Source organism: Apodemus sylvaticus, chromosome 13 (genome assembly GCF_947179515.1).
Source record: "Apodemus sylvaticus chromosome 13, mApoSyl1.1, whole genome shotgun sequence".
In the NCBI taxonomy this organism is placed as follows: domain Eukaryota; kingdom Metazoa; phylum Chordata; class Mammalia; order Rodentia; family Muridae; genus Apodemus; species Apodemus sylvaticus.
In genome coordinates this window covers 33,810,450-33,826,688 of record NC_067484.1, presented here as the reverse complement: position 1 = coordinate 33,826,688, position 16,239 = coordinate 33,810,450, and the positions used below count along the sequence as shown (strand labels likewise).

The window sequence follows — 16,239 nt, the reverse complement described above, 5'->3', positions numbered from 1 at the left end:
AGGAAGTTCTCAAAGCCCACCAGCCCCACAGTGACACACTTTGTCCAACAAGGCCACACCACCAATAGTACCACTCAACTCCCAAGGCCAAGCATATTCAAACCACCACAAGGAATAGGAGAAAGGAAAACCCCTCTCTCCCTTTGTTCTGAGTCTGTCAACCATCAATGGGGAGGAGGAAGGAAGTCAGTACAGAAGGAGGAATGATAAGTAACACCAAGAGGATCTGATAAGGAATCGCATTATTGTATATATACCTAAAATTATACACAATATACATAAGCATGTGCACACAGAGAGAAAGAGGGTGAGACACAGAGACACAGAGAGATCTTAAAGGAAGCTAAGTTAAGCAACTTGGACTAACAAGTAGCTCCTCACAAGAACCAAATACCAACAAAACTCTCAGCACCAGATACCAGAAACCATTGAAGGAAGGTTTAGTCAGGGTTGTCCAAATGACTCCTGTCTTAATTGAGTTTCATTGCTGTGAAAAGACACCATGACCAAGGCAACTCTTATAAGGAACAACATTTAATTGGGGCTGGCTTTCAGCTTCAAAGGTTCAGTCCATTATCATCATGGCAGGAAGCATGGCAGACATGGTGCCAGAGAAGGGGCTGAGTGTTATATATCTTGATCTGAAGGCAGCCAGAAAAAGACTCTCTTCTGCAGGCAGTCAGAAGGAGGGGGGGTCTCTTCTGCATGGGCAGAACTTGAGCACTAGGAGAGTTCAAAGCCAAAGTACTCAGTGACACACTGCCTGCAACAAGGCCACACCTATTCCAACAAGGCCACACCTCCTAATAGCGCCAGTTCCTATTGGGTCATGCATATTCAAACCACTTTGTTGCCTCTCAGGGGTTGAAGTGGGCTTGTTTTTCTTAAGAAACCACAAACCGTGGAAACGACTTGGATGACTCTAGCTGGATCTGACCTGTAAGCCTTTGTTCTATGGTCTAGCATTCATAATTCCAGAAAATACTATGAAGATTATTAAGGGAAAGAATCAATTAGACAGTCCTATCCATCTTCAACACCTATGAAACATAACAACTTACCATCATGGCTAGGTAGGCATAAAGGTGCAAGAAGTGGCAACCAACAGCTATCTTAGTAGAAATAAAGCCTACTCAAAAGTGGGGAGCTCATGTAAGAGGTTGGTCTGGGTGCTGCGTGTATTCAAATGCTAAATTCTATACCCCAAGATCTGTTTGCTCCAAGACAAGCAGATCCTCACTTAGACCAGCCTTTGTTATGTAAACCTTACTCTCCACCTTAGTCATGATCAACTAATAGAAAAACCTACAGCCTGGGCTGGGCAGAAAAGAGGGGGCAGAGCAAAGGTCTCAGGCAGAGACCAGGAGGAAAGAGGAAGGAGAGGATGAGGTTGTCCTGGAGTACATTTATCCTGAGCACATGGCTCTGAGGGACAACCTGCTGAGTAGGAGCAGTTCGGGCAGAACATGACAAATGAGATCTCAGGGTTATTGACAAGGAAGTAGACAAAATAGCACAGAGGGATGATATCTGCCCAGCTCTAATGCTTTAAGGCTTATTATAAATATAAAGGCTTTTGTGTCTTTTATTTGGTAACTATATGGTCTAAATGGGGTAACACCCCCCTGCAGGAATAATATTTACCACTACAAAATTGGCTGGTACCTGATACCTAGCCCATTTCCAGAGGCTAGTGAGGTCATGGATCTTAGAAAAGAATCTACTACTGATGCTTTGCTAGATGAGCATATTCCATCACCACATTCTAAAATTGTAGCCTTATGCCCACAGGTAAGTGGGACTACCACACCTCTCTGAAGCTTTTCCTTACAGAAGATGGAAACCAACACAGAAAAACACAACTGGAAATAACGCAGGGATCAATGGATCCTGGGGAGCCAGCCCCAGTGGATGTAGCTACACCACAGCTCCTGCATCTCTGGCAGAGGGAACACTGTGGAAGAGAGGGGCATAAAGAATCTAAAAGCCTGGATTCCAGGTGTCTGCTGTAAAGCACTGTTCTATAAATATCTGTATAAACAAGATAGGACCAAGAGCGAAAATCAATGGACCTATTAATGTGGAAGGAGACAAAATTCCCAGGGTCCAACACCAAGGCAAAATCCTACCAGCAACAATTGACTTCTGGGAGGAGGAGGCTTAGCCTCTCTCAGAGACAAGCCTTCTTCCTCATGTTGGCTGTCTGATGCTGAGCTGCTGTCAGCCTCGAAATTGTATACACACAAATAGCAAACATGGGCTCAGTGGGTTGTAAATGGATTGGATATATTTGTGCACACACAGAGTATGTAATAAATATATTAAAAGGAAATGAGGCTAGCAATTCGAGGCAGGAGCGACATGGGAGAAGCTTGAGGGAGGGTAACTGAGAGGGGTGCTGAGGGGGGAAAGGGGCAAGAAAGTGATGTGATTCTATTTCAATTAAAATATTTTAAAAATAAAAATAAAATATCTAATCAATTTTCACAATTAAAAAACCATGACATGAACTTATATCTTACACCCAACTTCCTTGTGACATTTTTATGATTAAAGATTCCTTTGATCAATGTTTATTTTCTCTTTTTATCCTTTTTTCTATTTTTTATTGAATATTTTCTTTATCTACATTTCAAATGTTATCCCCTTTCCTCGTGCCCTCCCATCCAACCCTCCTGTCCCACCTCCCCTCCCCGTTTCAATGAAGATGTTTCCCCCACCCACCCACCCTCACTCCTGCCTCCCCATCCTCTCCTTCCCCTACACTAGGGCATCAAACATTCACAGGACCAAGGACCTCTCCTCCCATTGGTTCCCAACAAGGCCATCTTCTGCTACATATGCAACTGGAGCCATGGGTCTCTCCATGTGTACTCCTTGGTTGGTGGCTTAGTCTCTGGGAGCTCTGGGGGTCTGTTTGGTTGATATTGTTGTTCTTCCTATGGGGATGCAAACCCCTTCAGCTCCTTCAGTCCTTTCTCTAACTCCTCCACTAGGGACCCTGTGCTCAGTCCAATGGTTGGCTGCAAGCATCTGCCTATGTATTTGTAAGGCTCTGGAGACAACTCTCTCAGAAGACAACTTTATCAAGCTCCTTTCAGCAAGCATTTCTTGGCATCCACAATAGTGTCTGGGTTTGGTGATTATATACAGGAAGCATCCCCAGGTGGGACAGTCTCCGGATGGCCTTTCCTTCAGTGTCTACTCTACACTTTGTGTCTGTATTTGCTCCCTTGAGTATTTTGTTCCTCCTTCTAAGAAGGACAGAAGCACCCAGTCTTTGGGCTTCCTTCAGGAGCTTCATGTGGTCTATGAATTGCATCTTGGGTATTCTGAGCTTTTGAGCTAATATCCACTTATCAGTGAGTGCATACCATGTGTGTTCTTTAGTGATTGGGTTACCTCACTCAGGATATTCTAGTTCCATTTCTCTAAGAATTTTACATTCATTGTTTTTGTTTGGTTTGGTTTTTGGTTTTTCGAGACAGGGTTTCTCTGTGTAGTCCTCTTTCTTCCTTTCTTTCTTTCTTTCTTTTTCTTTCTTTCTTTCTTTCTTTCTTTCTTTCTTTCTTTCTTTCTTTCTTTCTTTCTTTCTTTCTTCCTTCCTTCCTTCCTTCCTTCCTTCCCTCCCTCCGTCCCTTCCTCCCTCCCTTCTCTCTTCTTTCTTTCTTTCTTCTTTCTTTCTTTCTTTCTTTCTTTCTTTCTTTCTTTCTTTCTTTCTTTCTTTCTTTCTTTCTTCCTTCCTTCCTTCCTTCCCTCCCTCCGTCCCTTCTTCCCTCCCTTCTCTCTTCTTTCTTTCTTCTTTCTTTCTCTCTTTCTTTCTTTCTTTCTTTCTTTCTTTCTTTCTTTCTTTCTTTCTTTCTTTCTTTCTTTCTTTCTTTCTCTTCTTCCTCCTCCTCCTCTTCCTCCTCCTCCTCCTCTTCCTCCTCGTCTTCTTCCTCCTCCTCCTGAATTCATTGTTTTTAATAGCTGAGTAGTACTACATTGTGTAAATCTACCACATTTTCTGTATCCATTCCTCTGTTGAAGGACATCTAGGTTCTTTCCAGCTTCTGGCTATTATAAATAAGGGTGTTATGAACATAGTGGAGCATGTGTCCTTGTTATATGTTGGAGAATTTTTTGGGTATATGCCCAGGAGTAGTATAGCTGTGTCCTCAGGTATTACTATGTATAATTTTCTGAGGTACAGCCAAACTGATTTCCAGAGCGGGTGTGCCAGTTTGCAATCCCACCAACAGTGAAGGAGTGTTCCTCTTTCTCCACATCCTCACCAGCATCTGCTGTCACCTGAGTTTTTGATCTTAGCCATTCTGACTGGTGTGAGGTAGAATCTCAGAGTTGTTTTGATTTGCATTTCCCTGATGACTAAGGATGTTGAATAGTTCTTTAGATGCTTCTTGGCCATTTAAGTTTCCTCAGCTGAAAATTCTTTATCTCTGTACCCCATTTTTAATAGGATTATTTGGTTCTCTGGAGGAGTCTAACTTCTTGAGTATTTTGTACATATTGGATATTAGTCCTCTATCAGATGTAGGATTGGTAAAGACCTTTTCCTAATCTGTTGGTTGCTGTTTTGTCCTATTGACAGTGTCCTTGCTCTTACAGAAGCTTTTCAATTGTATGAAGTCCTATTTGTCAATTCTTGATCTTAGAGAACAAGCCATTAGTGTTCTGCTCAGGAAATTTCCCCCCCCCCATGCCCATGTGTTCAAGGTTCTTACCCACTTTCTCCTCTATAAGTTTCAGTTTATCTGGTTTTATGTGGAGGTCCTTGATCCACTTGGACTAGAGCTTTGTGCAAGGAGATAAGAGTGGGTCGATTTTCATTCTTCTACATGCTGACCTCCAGTTGAACCAGCACCATTTGTTAAAACTGCTGTCTTTTTTCCACTGGATGGTTTTAGCTCCTTTGTCAAATACAAATAGGTACGTAGGTTCATTTCTGGTTCTTCAATTCTATTCCATTGGTCTTCCTTCCTGTCTCTGTACCAATACCACACAATTTTTATCACTATTGCTCTGTAGTACTGCTTGAGGTCAGGGATGGTAATTCACCCATAAATTCTTTTATTGTGGAGAACAGTTTTTGATATCCTGGGTTTTTTGTTATTAAAGATGAATTTGAGAATTGCTCTTTCTAACTCTATGAAGAATTGAGTTGGGATTTTTTTTTTTAGATTTATTTATTGTGACATGTAAGTACACTGTGGCTGTCTTCAGACACACTAGAAGAGCGTGTGAGATCTCATTACAGATGGTTGTGAGCCACCAAGTGGTTGCTGGGATTTGACTTCGGAAGGGCAGTCAGTCCTCTTAACTACTGAGCCATCTCTCCAGTCCTGAGTTGGGATTTTGATGGGGATTGCATTGAATCTGTAGATTGCTTTTGGCAAGATAGCCATTTTTACTATATTAATTCTACCAATCCATGATCTCAGATCTTTCCATCTTCTGAGATCTTCTTCAATTTCTTTCTTTAGAGACTTGAAATTCTTGTCATACAGATCTTTCACTTGATTGGTTAGAATCACAATATTATTTGTGACTATTGCCAAGTGTGTTGCTTCCCTAATTTCTTTCTCAGCCTATTTATCCTTTCAGTAGAGGAAAGCTTCTGATTTGTTTGAGTTAATTTTATATCCAGCCACTTTGCTGAAGTTGTTTATCAGGTTTGGGAGATCTCTGGAGACATTTTTGGGGTCATTTAAGTATATCATCTGCAAATAATGATATTTGTCTTCTTCCTTTCGAATTTGTATCCCATTGACCTCCTTTTGTTGTCTAATTGCTCTAGCTAGAACTTTAGGTACTATATTGAATAGATAGGGAAAGAGTGGGCAGTCTTGTCTAGTCCCTAATTTTATTGGGATCCTTCAAGTTTCTCTCCATTTAGTTTGATGTTGGCTACTGGTTTTCTGTATATTGCTTTTAGTATGTTTAGGTATGGGCCTTTAATTCCTGATCTTTCCTAGACTTTAACGTGAAGGGGTGTTGAATTTTGTCAAATGCTTCCTCAGCATCTGATGAAATGATCATGTGGCTTTTTTTCTTTGTTTACATTGGTTACATTGAGTAGAATACATTGATGGATTTCCATATGTAGAACCATCCCTGCATCCCTGGGATGAAACCTACTTGAATGTGATGGATGATCATTTTGATATGTTCTTGGATTCAGTTTTCGATAATTTTATTGAGTATTTTTGCATCGATGTTCATAAGGGAAATTAGTCTGAAGTTCTCTTTTTTTGTTTGGTCTTTGTGTGGTTTAGGTATAAGCATGATTGTGGCTTCATAGAACGAACTGGGTAGTGTTCCTTCTGTTTCTGCTTTGTGGAATAGCTTGAATAGTATTGGTATTAAGTCTTCTTTGAAGGTCTGATAGAATTCTCCACTAAACCCATTCGGTCCTGTGCTTTTTTTGGTTGGGAGACTTTTAATGACTGTTTCTATTTCTTTAGGGGTTATGGAACTGTTTAGATGGTTTATCTGATCCTGATTTAACTTTGGCACCTGATCTTTGTCCAGAAAATTGTTCATTTCATCTGGATTTTCCAATTTTGTTGAGTATAGGCTTTTGCAGTAGGATCTGATGATTTTTTAAATTTTCTCAGTTTCTGTTGTTATGTCTCCCTTTTTATTTCTGATTTTATTAATTTGGATATTGTCTCTGCGTCCTCTAGTTAGTCTGGCTAAGGGTTTATCTATCTTGTTGATTTTCTCAAAAAACCAGCTCCTGGTTTTGTTAATTCTTTGTATAGTTCTTTTTGTTTCTATTTTGCTGATTTCAACACTGAGTTTGATTGTTTCCTGCCATCTACTCCTCTTGGGTGTATTTGCTTCTTTTTGTTCTAGAACTTTCAGGTGTGCTGACAAGCTGCTAGTGAAAGCTCCAGTTCTTTTTGGAGATACTTAGAGATATGAGTTTTCATCTTATCACTGCTTTCATTGTGTTCCATAAGTTTTGGTATAATGTGCCTTCATTTTCATTAAATTCCAAAAAGTCTTTAATTTCTTTATTTCTTCCTTGACCAAGTTATCATTGAGTAAAGTGTTGTGCAATTTCTATGTGTATGTGGGCGCTTTCCATTGTGTTTGTTTGTATTGAAGACCAGCCTTAGTCCATGGTGATTTGATATGATACATGGGATTATTTCAATCTTCTTATATCTGTTGAGGCCTGTTTTGTGACCAATTATATGGTCAGTTTTGGAGTATCATGAGGTATTCATTGAGAATAACAATATTCTTTTGTTTTAGGATGAAATATTCTATAAATATCTGTTAAATCCATTTGGTTCATAACTTTTGTTACTTTCACTGTGTCTGTTTACATGATCTGTCCATTGCTGAGAGTGGGGTGTTGAATTCTCCCACTATTATTGTGTGAGGTGCAATGTGTGCTTTGAGCTTTAGTAAAGTTTCTTATATGAGAGTGCCCTTGCATTTGGAGCATAGATGTTCAGAATTGAGAGTTCATCTTGGTAGATTTTTTTCCTTTTTATGAGTATGAAGTGTCCTTCCTTATCTTTTTTTTTTTAATAACTTTTGTTGAAAGTCGATTTTGTTAGATATTAGAATGGCTACTCCAGCTTGTTTCTTGGGATCATTTGCTTGATTTTTTTTTCCAGCTTTAACTCTGAGGCTGTGTCTGTCTTTGTCACTGAGGTGCGTTTCCTGTATGCAACAAAATGCTGGTCCCTGTTTATGTATCCAGTGTGTTAGTCTACGTCTTTTTATTGTGGAATTAAGTTCATTGATGATGAGATATTAAGAAAAAGTGATTTTTTGTTGTTGTTGTTGTTAGAGGTGGAATTATGTTTGTGTGGCTATTTCCTTTTGGGTTTGTTGAAAGAAGATTATTTTCCTGCTTTCTGTAAGGTGTAGTTTCCCTCCTTGTGTTGGTGTTTTCCATCTATTATCCTTTGTAGGGTTGGATTTCTGGAAAGATATTGTGTAAATTTGGTTTTGTCTTGGAATATCTTGTTTTCTCCAACTATGGTAATTAAGAGTTTTGCTGTGTATAGTAGCCTGGGCTGGCATTTGTGTTCTCTTAGGGTCTGTATGACACCTGCCCAGGATCCTCCAGCCTTTGTAGTCTGAGAAGTCTGGTATAATTCTGATAGATATGTTTTTATGTGTTATTTGACTTTTTTCCCTTACTGCTTTTAATATTCTTTCTTTGTTTAGTGCATTTGTTGTTTTGATTATTATGTGATGGGAGGACTTTCCTTTCTTGTCCAGTCTGTTTGGAGGTCTGTATGCTTCTCGAATGTTCATGGGCATCTCTCTCTTTAGGTTAGGGAGTTTTATTCTAATTTTGTTGAAGTTATTTACTGGCTCTTTAAGTTTGGAATCTTCACTCTCTTCTATACCTATTATCCTTAGGTTTTGTTTTCTTATTGTGTCCTTGATTTCCTGGATGTTTTCATTTTCTCTGACTGTTGTGTCAATGTTTTCTATGGTATCTTCTGCACCTGAGATTCTCACTTCTATCTCTTGTATTCTTTTAGTGATGCTTGCATCTATGAGTCCTGATCTCTTTCCTAGGTTTTCTATCTCCAGGCTTGTCTCGCCTTGTGTTTTCTTTATTGTTTCTATTTTCATTTTTAGATCCTGGATTGTTTTGCTGAATTCTTTCACCTGTTTGGTTGTGTTTTACTGTAGTTCTTTAAGGGATTTTTGTGAATGAGGTAACTAGGACCCAGAAAGACAAACATGGCATATCCTCAGTTATCAGAGGATATTAGTTGTAAAGGAAAAGACAGTCATGTTATGGTTTGTGCCTATGCTTAGTGTAACTTGTTATGCAGTGCTTGGTTGATGTCACTGGGAGGCTGCTCTGTTCTGAGGAGAAGTGGAGGGGAGAGACTGGGGTGAGAGAAGGGGAGGGAAAACTGCACCCTGGATATGAGAGAGAAGAGAAGAAAAAAAAAACAACCCAAAATAATTTGACCTCATCTTAAATGTTCATTTTCCTTAACAATTAGGGAAATGCAAATCAAAACAACTTTGAGCTTTCATCTTACCTCAGTCATAGATCAACAAAACAACTGACAACAAATGCTGGAGGAGATGTGGGGGAAAGAGAAGGTAAGATTGGTGGGCTGGCTCTGCAGTCATCACAGCCTGAATATTTTCCTAGGGCATGTGTGTTTATGCTGTGGAGGCGCTTCTGTAGCTGCTTGACCTGCTGACCAGAAGGAAACTATAATTTCCTGCCACCTGATCCCATACTTCGGGGCGAAATGTAAACTTTTACCATCCCGATCCTGGAGAGACCTGATTTTCTAGGCTTGATTCCATCCTCGTATGTTTTTTCGGTCATTCTACAAAGGAATTGTAACTGAGAATGCAGCCTAGACCACCAGTCCTACGGTAGACAACATGGCGACTGCGCACTTATAGGGGGCGTCAGTCGCCATAGCAACCAGACCACGCCTGCCTGGGTTGGGCAAGCTGAGCGGCTTCCACCCCGCCTCTCTTTTGCGACAGTTTCTGCGACGTCACGGCAGTTGAGGCCGGTGTCAGCTGATTTACGGCAGTTGAGGCCGGTGTCAGCTGATTTACAGCAGCCGCGGCGGCGGTGGCTCCTTGCAAGCAGGCAGGGTGAGGGCGGCTACATCGGCGTGGGGTTCCTCGGGGTCGCCCACCCGGACCTGCGGAGCTGGTTCTCCTCGCGTACACCGCCTCGTTTGATTCCTTTTCTGGGACACCCATAGCATCTCCTACAGACATGATTATCGCCTGAGGTGAAGCTTTGACAGGTAGGAGAGCTTTGGAGCCTCCTTGCAAAAGCCCAGCTTTAGAACTTAAGCCTTGGAAGGCAGGGTTAAAGGTCAAGGGTCACGAGCCCTCCTTAGCTGGAGACGGTCCAGCAGTCAGATTGTTCTGCTTGGCTGCTGCTCTGTGGGTGCTTCAGTTTCAGACCACCTCCAAGAGCCCCCTCTTTTTTTTTTTTGAAGCGTTGGGGGGCCATCAGGGTCCCTTTGGGGTCCCTAGCCTGGTGACATTTGCTGCTTGTCAGAATGGTCCTAGTCTCTAGGTTGGAGTGTTTTGCACCCAGGGATTATCTATTTGCTCCCAGGATCGGGTGACTGGTGATGATCGTGGGTATCTATTGGTAATGTTCTTGCACCGGGGCCCCTATGATCGGACTTACCGTTCCCTCTTGGTACCATTCTTTAGTTGGTATTACTGGCTAAGGGGCGACACTGTCTGTTCGAGGCTCACCTTTGAGCTGCCACTTGCCTGCTCTCTTTTAGGCCTTGCTCTGACAGGATGTCTGTCTGCTATTTTTCTAACTGGTGGATCCTTGCATTCTGAGACTTTGTTCGCAGTCAGAGCTATCTATCTTGCCTTTGATTTTAAAATTATATTGTTTTTTATTCCACTTGCAATGTCTGCACCTTGGGTCCTGTGCAGAATTCTCTGGTTTGTATATTCTGGACCTCATGCTGGTTCAGGTGCATTACAGATTACATACATGTTTTCTTGCTGCTGACTTTAGTGTTTAGTCAGTACCAGCTATGTTTTTATTGTAATATTTCTCATGGGACAAAAACTCAAATTCCTTTCTTTTCTCCCCCTCTTCTTTCTTTTTCTCATTTTCCTTCTTTCCTTCCTTCCTTCCTTCCTTCCTTCCTTCCTTCCTTCCTTCCTTCCTTCCTTCTAAGACATTGCTTCTCCTTGTATAGCTTTGGCTATCCTAGAACATGCTTAGAACACATCCTAGTACAGGTTGGCTTCAAACTCACAGAGATATGCCTGTCTCTGCTTCCTGAGTCAGGCAGTCAAAGGCATGTGTTACCACACCCCACTATGATTCTTTTATGATTCTTTTTTTTTTTTTTTTTTTTTTTTTTTTTTTTTGAGACAGGGTTTCTCTGTATAACCCTGGCTGTCCTGGAACTCACTCTGTAGACCAGGCTGGCTTCGAACTCAGAAATCCTCCTGCCTCTGCCTCCCAGAGTGCTGGTATTACAGGCATGTGCCACCACCGCCCGGCCGACTATGATTTTTTTCAATGACATTTATTTCTTAGAGGACCATTCTTCACAAGATTACAGTGATCAAATACTACATGAAAGAAATTGAGTTGCTGGTATTTTTGCTGCATAAAATTTCTAGTTTGCCTCAGTTTTTCACATTATAAGCAAGTGGAAGAGGTGCTTGGCACATCCCAAATGAAAAATTTGCATTGAAATTATCTTTATTATAAAGAATGAAAAACTACTTTGATTTTTACCCAAAATATCAGCTCTCTGGTGCTTCAGGTTGGGAGAACAAACTGCATAATTACAAAGAAAAGTGTCAAATGTCAATTAAGAATTGTAGAGAAAATTTTCAAAATTGCTGTTTAAAAAATTCTCCAGAACTCCTCTTTCCTAACAGGACAAAACATTTGGGTGACTGGATGAATCATATAAACTTAGTCCTTCCTGTGGGAAGTTAAAATTTGGGGTACAAAGCTTTATCTAGATATTTTCTTTTATTATGAATACAGTTTTTATTGTAAAGTTAAAGGAAATGGAGCAGTTTTTCCATGTAAAAGTTGAGCATTCAGTCCTTTAAAAACGGTGAGCAGGGACTTAAGATGACTTTGGTCCCAACATTCCAGAGGGAGGGGCAGAGTCTGGTGGGTCTCTGTGAGTATGAGGCCACAGAGTCTGAGCCTGGGAGTTCCAGGACAGACCAGACTGCATAGAGCCTGTCTAAAGAATAGAATAGAATAGAATAAAATAAAATAAAATAAAGAGTGAGATATTTCTGTGCTTATCTCAAAACCTTCAGGTAATCTACCTCAAGAGAAGGGTAGGATAACCTTGTGTTGAAAGTGAATCTTTAAATTTGTTTTGAGGGTTGGAGAGATGGCTCAGCAGTTAAGAGCATTGACTGCTCTTCCAGAGGTCCCAAGTTCAATCCCCAGGAACTACATGGTAGCTCTCAACCATCTATAATGGGATCCGATGCCCTCCTCTGGTGTGTCTGAAGACAGTATACTCACATACATAAAATAAATAAATCTTTAAAAAAGAAGTTTGTTTTGAATCTCGGGTGTAGATTCAATGTTCATCACTGGGGTGGTTCAATATTCCAGTTCATATTCTATCCTATTATTCCAACTCTTACTGCTGTTTTGTTGTCTGTTCACCCAGTGACAACCAGTGTAACATATGTAGGGTACTTTCTTTTCTCTGTGTTACTAAATGTGTGTTCTTTTGAGTGCTTACATTTTTAATTATGTTATGTTATATATTTTATCAGTCTTGCTCTCCTAATGTGACTGGTGCTTCTAACTTCTGACTATTTTAAATTAAAGACGATTTATTTTTGAGTGTGTGTTGTTTGTGTGACTATGCACCATGTGTGTGTAAGCCTGTTGAGGCCAGGAGTGGGCATTATTGGATCTTCTGGAGCCTGGAGCTGCATCTGTCCATGGTTGTGAGCCAGCTGATGTGGGTGGGTGCTGTGAACTGGACTCAGGATGTTGTAAGAACAGCGAACACTCTTTGAACTGTACGTTTAGCTGTACGTTAGCTGTGGTATTTCAGAATGTACATTTACTTTGGTTGGTCTGTCTGCTTCATTTGGGTCTATACACAGGATCTTAACTTTTCTAGCACTATAGAGGTTATTGTAAGACAGGTCTGTGAGACAGGTAAAAGCCACGTTTCCTAAGTATAAAATATCCACATAGTCATTGAAGCTTGTTAGATTATGTTGTAGAATAAGATAGAGAGGTGCATACTTTTGCAGGGGAGTTCTTGGGGATGCCCATATTCTGTGGCTGCATGGTGCTTTGTAGTACTTAGTACCCCATCTCTTTTCCCAGACTATCACATATAAACTTGAATCGCAGCTTACAATGAACTTTATTTTGTGTGTGGTACTGGGATTGAACCCAGGGCTTCACACATTCTAGGCAAGTGCTCTATCACCAAGCTCAGTCCCCAACCCTGAATTTGGGCATTTCCTGATAAGCATTTTATCTTATTTTGGTTTTTCTTTTTGTAAAATTGCTATTCATCTGTTTACCCACTTATGTTTTGTAGTTCCTGTCTTGGTCTGTTGCTAATAGCAGAGAATCACAGGATTTTTTTTTTTTAACTGTGAAGTGGGTTATTTTTGCTTATAGTCCTGGAGGTCCAACTTTGGGCCTTTTGTGATGACAGCCTTATCTAGGAACTGAGGCAGCCCAGGGATCGTCTAGTCAGAGATAGGAAATGCACAGGTATGTGCATGTGTGTGTGTACTGTACTGTGTATCTTCTGGCCTCTGCTTGAATTAGATTATTGGGCTCCATCCTGAGGACATTATCTGGTCATAATCACTTCCTGGAGGCCTCACCTCTAAATATCCTGGGTTGGTTTCCACTGCCTCTATTTACTGCCTTACAATGATTAAGTTTCCCCACTAAACCCCAGTGGACCTACTCCATCTAGACCCAGACCATAGCACAGATCTTTGTTGTCAATCTGAACATGTTCATCTGAACATGACCAGTGTTTCTTAGACACTAGTCTTGTAAGTTTTACAAATATATCTCCTCTTTAAACACCATCTTTCAGTAACCTTTTCTGTAATGCACTTCACTGAACGGACACTTTCTATTTCAATTTAGTAGATATCCTCCTATATTTAGCATGTGGTTACAGGTTTTGTTTCTGAAATCTTTCTTAACTATATCTCAAAGTAAGTCCTCCTGTGTTAAGCATTACTAATTTTATAGTTTCCCTTTAAATGTTTCCTTTTGTATATCACTACGTGTTGTGATCCAGTTTTCTTTCTATACATTGTGCCAATTTTCCTAGTTTATTCCCATTTTCTCCCAAAAATAATGCCACACTATGGGTTATATTTTATATTTATTCCAACACTGGATCTTCCTTTAGTTTTTTTTTTTTTTTTTTCTGTGTGTCCTCTGATACCATGCTTTCTGTGTTCATTTTAAGATTTATTATTACTGAGATAGGGTTTCTCTTGAAGACCTGCCTGGCCTCAAATTCTGTGCTGACCAGGCTGGCTTCTGCCTCCTGAGTGCTAGGACTGTTGCTTCTACACCCAGCTTACTTTTATTATTTCTATTTGTGATAGAGTGTGTGTAAATGTGTATGAGGGTGGAGGCCAGAGAGGGCAGTTGATCCTCTGGGGTTGGAATTCCAGGAAGTTACAAGTCACATGATGTGGGGACCCTGCAAGGAATGGGCTCAGGAGAGAAGATTAAGGTTTTATTTTAGGATATGTTAAATTTGCAGAACTTAGTAGTTATTCAGAGGAGTTTGGAGTTCAGAAGACAGCTCTAAGTTAACAGGGAACCATAGTTGTATGGATAGTGTTTTATTTTGAAGAGGGTAAATGTTTCATTGGGTTTTCACTGTGTTGCAAAGCCACTGCTTTACTTACAAAAACTGCAGCAGCCAGTGCAGCACATGGTAAGACTGCAACAAACAGCGCATCACATGGTAGGACTGCAGCAGCCAGTGCGGCTCATGGTAAGCCTGCAGCAGCCAGTGCAGCACATGGTAAGACAGCAGCAGCTAGTGCAGTATATGGTAAAACTGCAGCAGCAGTGCAGCACATGGTAAGACTGCAGCAGCCAGTACAGCACATGGTAAGACTGCAGCAGCTAGTGCAGTATATGGTAAGACTGCAACAGCAGTGCAGCACATGGTAAGATTGCAGCAGCTAGTGCAGTATATGGTGAGACTGCAACAGCCAGTACAGCACATAAATGTAGCCCTTCATCGGACACTAAATAACACACACTTTTCTGTGCTCCCAGGAATTTCCGAGAAGATAACAGTTTTTCCTTTAGGTCCAGGGGTAGATATAAATGAGTTATAAATACTCTCACAATACTGTGTGAAATTTACATTGTTCTCCTGAAATAATGGAATTGTTATACCCACTTTTTTGGTATTGTGCTGGCTAGGTTTATGTTCTCTTGATAGAAAGAATCACTTGAGAAAAGGGAAGATCAACTGACGAATGCCCCCACCAGATTGGCCTGTGGTACGTTTTCTTTTTTTTTTTTTTTTAATTGGATATTTTCTTTATTTACATTTCAAACCTTTCCCGGCTTCCTCCCCTCCCAGAAACTCTCTATCTCATCCTCCCTCCCCCTGCTTCTAACCACACTCCCACCTTCTGGCCCTCAATTTCCCTACTCTGGGGCATCTATCAAGCCTTCATAGGACCAAGGACCTCTCCTCCCATTGATGCCTGACAAGGCATTCCTCCGCTATGTTTGCTGGATGGAGCCATGTGTTCTCCTTGGTTGGTGACTTAGTCCCTGGGAGCTCTGGGATGTTGGAGGGCTCAGCTCACTGTGGGTGTGGTCATCCTGGGTGCTGAGCAAACAGTGAGAAGCAATCCAGTTAGCAGCCTTCCTCTGAGGTCTCTGTATCGGCTCTTGTGTCCAGTTTCCGGCCCTGACTTCTTTGCTGATAGGCTGTGATGTGGAAATGTAAGGGAAACAAACCCTTTCCTATGAAAGTTGTTTGTGATCATGGTGTTTTATCACAGCAATAGAAACCCTAACTAGAGAGGTAAGTTCTTAGCTGGCCTGTAACTTGCTATGTAGTAGACTGGGTTGACCTTGAACTCCCAGAGTGCTGGGATTAAAGGCTGGTGCATCAGTGCACCCAGCTTCGTAGCCACGTTTAAAACAGATAATCTCATAATCCTAAACACCAGATTTTAGCCCCTAGTCTGAATACCTCATCTAAGTTATTATAAAAAGATGTACATTGTGTTTATCTGCACACATTAGGAAGTTGGGATTTTTTTTAATAGCACTGTTGAAAATAGTTTCTTTTCCATCGTTGTTTTTCCTAGAAATTATTTCAGCTCTTTTATCCAGCACTAATTTAAGAAAACCAGGCTGGGGCTAGTTATATTGCACTGTTTTATCTGGTGTGTGTGTGTGTGTGTGTGTGTGTGTGTGTTTCTGTGTGTGATTTCTCATACATTTTATCACTCAGTAGTTCATTCACTCTGAAGGTTGCTCAGTGTCATCTTGACCAGCATCCAGCCATCTTCATGATGGGATTTGGTGACGAGCCCTGGGTTTTCTGCAGAGTTCTCTATCCACTTCAGTTACCTCTCCTGACAGCATTGTAGAGCTCACTTCGGCCTTCACACTCTCTAAAGTACCACAGTTCCTCTTGATTTTTAAATTTGGGCTCATCTTCAGACAGACCACAGTAAACAAACTCTGAAAGCTTCCAGTGC

At 41.0% G+C, this 16,239-nt stretch overlaps 1 protein-coding gene across 2 annotated transcripts in view; it reads left to right on the top strand.

The window, feature by feature from the left end:
* The first annotated feature begins 9,548 nt into the window (after window positions 1–9,548).
* The window catches only part of Wdr7 (WD repeat domain 7), a 283,494-nt gene continuing 276,803 nt past the window's right edge, over window positions 9,549–16,239 (top strand). Inside the window, exons 1-2 of one of the 2 annotated variants that reach the window (XM_052201386.1) lie at window positions 9,549–9,770; window positions 14,958–15,018. The gene's annotated coding sequence lies outside the window, so the exon portion shown is untranslated. The remainder of the gene's footprint in view (window positions 9,771–14,957; window positions 15,019–16,239) is intronic. The other variant, XM_052201384.1, reaches the window with a different exon arrangement.